Below are 4,235 nucleotides of genomic sequence, written 5' to 3'. Positions count from 1 at the left end.
ATGTGAAGTGTGTACTAAGTGACAGAGAGTTAAAGAAGAAAATGCCTATTTTAGGTGAAATCTACATAAATTAAAGACTGATTATACAGGAAATAATGGAAATACATGAATAAATGAAGTGTCCAAGGCCTTCAGTTTGAAAGTAACTGACTGTACCACAGATATACCATTGACTAGAACAGGATGGAAGAAGGAGATGTGAAGACTTCAGTTTGGGTCACATTTGATTTGTGCTACATGTGATATAATAAGGTAACAATGTCTAGAAAAACACAAAAACAATGTCTAATATGTCTATATAGAAATTAGAGGGTCTTAAAACTTGCGTATCATCAATAGAGCTGCATGACTTTCCTGGGTACTGCTGGAAAGCATGAGAATGACTGAGATCACGTACAAAAAGAAAAAAAAAATAATAACATTTTTCAGCAAACAGAGGAAAATTACAAAGTTTTCCCAAATTTGATCATATCATTACATTCACCAAGATCAATCATCATCATCAATCTTAATAGGTTGAAGGAAGAAAGGGCAGAGGAGCACAGACTTGAAAACAATGTTCATTCTAAACGTGCCCTCACTTAAATAGTATTTCTAAATGTTTTCAGTCATGAATATACTTAAATGCGAGATCTGTACACAGGTAATCAAGAGATGAGTATTTTTCTATTTAATATGTCCATAAATGAAATATTCATGCATATTTTAGGTAAAATTATTTGAAAGGCCTTGGGAATATTTACTTGCTCTCTCTTTTATAATTAAATATGCAAAACTTGTTTCTCTTGCTGTCTAGGATTCTTTACTCTTTGCCATTTTGTGACATTTTGAAAATAGTATACCAAATGGAAATGGCATGATCTGCCCTTTAGAAAACAATGGTACAAAATGCTTATATTTTCAAGGCTGAACAAATGAGTTGAAATGAATGAAATCTGTTCTAAAAGAAGCCAATATATCATGAGTCACAAAACACTAATGTAATTGGTTTTGGAATGGTTCATTTTGACTGTTTTTCCCCCATAAATGTTATTTATTTTAAGAACATAACTTTTAAATGCAAAACTGTTACGTTAGCTACATATTACCTGGACCTGATGCAGTTGCTTATCTTTGTTTCAAAGAGTCAGAGAGCAATGACAAGCTTCTCTGATGGAAAAAGAATTTTAACAAACTTTTTCTTTTATTATTTGAAAGAAAGAATCTATCATAAGCATGTAATTAGCCTAGGAAACATAAAAATGCATAAAAACTCTATCTGGATTTAGCATAACATTGGCTTTATTTTGACCTTATTTCTCCTCTACACAACTTGGATCTGGATGTTAAGTACTGCACTGGCTTGCAAACTGCAATACAGCTGATTATTGCATTAGAATAAAATAAGATAATTTATGTAAAACACTTAGATATAGAAGTTAGTTTTATTATTTTCACAGCTTCCACATTTTGAAAAATGGTTTGGCAAGTGTTAATACCCATTAGAGCGAGATTTGATGTAATCCCTCCTTTCTCAGTTATAATGTTCAAACCATAACCCCATTTACTTCATAATGTTGTTATGACAAAAATTATAAGTTTGGAAGATATGAAAGTACTTAGAATGTATTCAGTGTATAACACATGTTAAATTTTTATTCATTTTAAATTGACTTGAGGTTGAATTATTTTGTATGTACCTACTTGGTAAAGACAAAAAAAAGTATTTTTGAAACATCTGACAATTTAATTTAAAAACATTATTTTTAAACATGAATGATTACTTAAGCCATACTGTACTGTTTTAATTAAGGGTTGGATTTATGTAAAGTTAGTATATTCTTTTACCTTTTTTTCTTCTTTTTTTTTGAAACAGAGTCTCACTTTTTCACTCTGGTTAGAGTGCCTTGGTGTCCTAGCTCACAGCAACCTCAAACTCATAGATTCAAGTGATCCCCTTGCCTCAGCCTCCCAAGTAGCTAGAACTACAGGTGTCCACCACAATACCCAGCTATTTTTAGAGATGGAGACTCACTCTTGCTGAGGCTGGTCTCGAACTCCTGATCTTTTACCACTTTTTGAGGACAAACATCATTTTTCATGACTTATAGAAGATATTAGCAGTTTGCCTCTCATCAATAGTATCCTGACCACAACTTGTTGCTACAGTGTAAATGCCTTTGAATCATTTCTATATAAGTCAATTTTGTCTATACTACATTAATAAAATATTTGTAACAAACTGTTTGTCAATAGTTATATAATCTGAAATATATATTTATATAAAATTGGTTGAAATCATATTCCAAACATGAAGACTGAACTGTACCCACATTGTTTTCATAATTAAAAAGTTTAGATTATGTTCTCTTCAGCAGCACATATACTAAAATTGGAATGATACAGAGAAGATTAGCATGGCCCCTGTACAAGGATGACAGGCAAAAAGGTTGATGTTGTTTAATTGATTTTAAGAGAAGTGATATCAACTCCCATTTAATAAATTGCTTAATACATTATTTTTGTTAGCCATTCTTAAATATGTTCATATGTTAACGGATTCCTCTAAACTGTCGTTGGTGATTACTTAGCATTGTACAGAGTCTTGTCATTTGCACAGTACTTTCGAATCAACTACAAAATATCAGGTTGGACAATGAAGTTCAGGTGGGCATTGTCCTAGAAAAAGTGCTACGTACCTCACTGATGAATATTATTATGGTCACCTTCATTGGACTCCCTTTGGAAAACTATGCACCAGTGTCAGCCCGTAGTCTATCCTTCAAAGCAATTTTGGAACATTTTTCTGAAATGACAATCGGAGCTATCATTATAGGATAGCTCTGATTGTTATTTAATTGATCTGACAATTAAGTTCGTGAACTCTTAATATTATGCTTTCATGCTGGATTAAGCGCTGGTGTTGATGCATAGCCTCCTGGGGAAATACCTGGAAGGTGACTTTAGTGACATTCACCAATGACATATGTAGCACTTATTTTAGGATGATTTTGCAAACTCAATTGTCTGATCTTATATACATACTGTAGACTTCTAGAATGACCGTGTACCTTAATTGTCTGAACTTGTACTCAAAGATACTTGTTAAATTTAGGATATATTCTAGATACTGTGATAAATTTACTTGATTGTTAATGTCATCATACAGATAGAATTATAAAGTATTTTTGTTCTACCTTAGAAATGGATCTTTAGATGCTAAATATTTGGAGTATTTGTACAATAATTTATAAATAATAAATGAAAAATTCAGGAGATAATATCTGATTCAATGAATTTTCAGGAAGTAGTGTTATAATTTTATAATACTGAGTTCTATTTATTTTTTAAAAAATATATACTTTTATAAAATAAATATTAATATTTATATGCTTCAACTCTAACAAAACTTCAAATTCAACGTCAGCATTACCATTGAATATTTTTTCACGATAAAAACCAAGTTACTTATTACTCTCAATATTCTTAGTTAACATTTTAATGAAGAACACATGACTTATGGTTGTAATTGTGCAATTGAATCCAGAAAAGAATTGAGATATATGATTTGATGGCATCTATTCAAATTTTTACAATAGGAAATAACATTTATTTCATCAGAGAATACAGACATAATTGTTCTTAGAAACAACAGCTTCACCCTCCACCCATGCATCCCCTTAGGATTGTAAAATCCATAATTTTAACAATAAGCATGAATATCTTTTGCTTAATATTTCAGATTAGCACATATCTATTTACTTCTAAGAAATAAGGATGTAACTGACTTAAATTTCCATTCTTCTCCATTACTCCATCTGTATGTTTTACATTTACATAATCATATTCTGCTCATGCCTTTATTGCTTATAATTGAATTTTATATAATATGCATTTATATATAAATTTTTGATAATGACTTATTCTAGAAAAGGTAAAGACATTAGTGCCCATCCCCAAGCAATCATTCTCCTGTCACTATTTTTGTATATTTTCTTATTTATTAATAGTTCCATTCTGCTTTATAGCATAACTGTTTTCTGGGTAATGGCCATAGTTGATTCAAAAAATTAAAGAAAAATTTAAATTCATTTACATTGTCATAATAATGTATGCATTAGTCACAACATAGGTGAATGTACATTAGTCTAGCACTGCAAATTCTGACCAATCAAAATAGAATGTTGTTAGCATCATAAATAATAGCAGTTCCCTGATTCCAGCATTTTTTAAATATGATTTTTTTCTACCTTTTC

The 4,235-nt window shown here is 30.6% G+C and overlaps 1 non-coding gene across 1 annotated transcript; it reads left to right on the top strand.

Moving 5' to 3' along the window:
• Window positions 1-2,343: 2,343 nt before the first annotated feature.
• On the top strand, window positions 2,344-2,449 carry LOC111723263. The gene has a single exon (XR_002771841.1). It is a non-coding gene; the product is annotated as a U6 spliceosomal RNA (small nuclear RNA).
• The last annotated feature ends 1,786 nt before the right edge of the window (window positions 2,450-4,235 follow it).

Source organism: Otolemur garnettii, unplaced genomic scaffold (assembly GCF_000181295.1).
Source record: "Otolemur garnettii isolate 467f Iridium unplaced genomic scaffold, OtoGar3 scaffold00009, whole genome shotgun sequence".
NCBI lineage: Eukaryota > Metazoa > Chordata > Mammalia > Primates > Galagidae > Otolemur > Otolemur garnettii.
The sequence above is the reverse complement of the archived record's forward strand: the minus strand, read 5'-3'. Positions and strand labels throughout refer to the sequence as shown.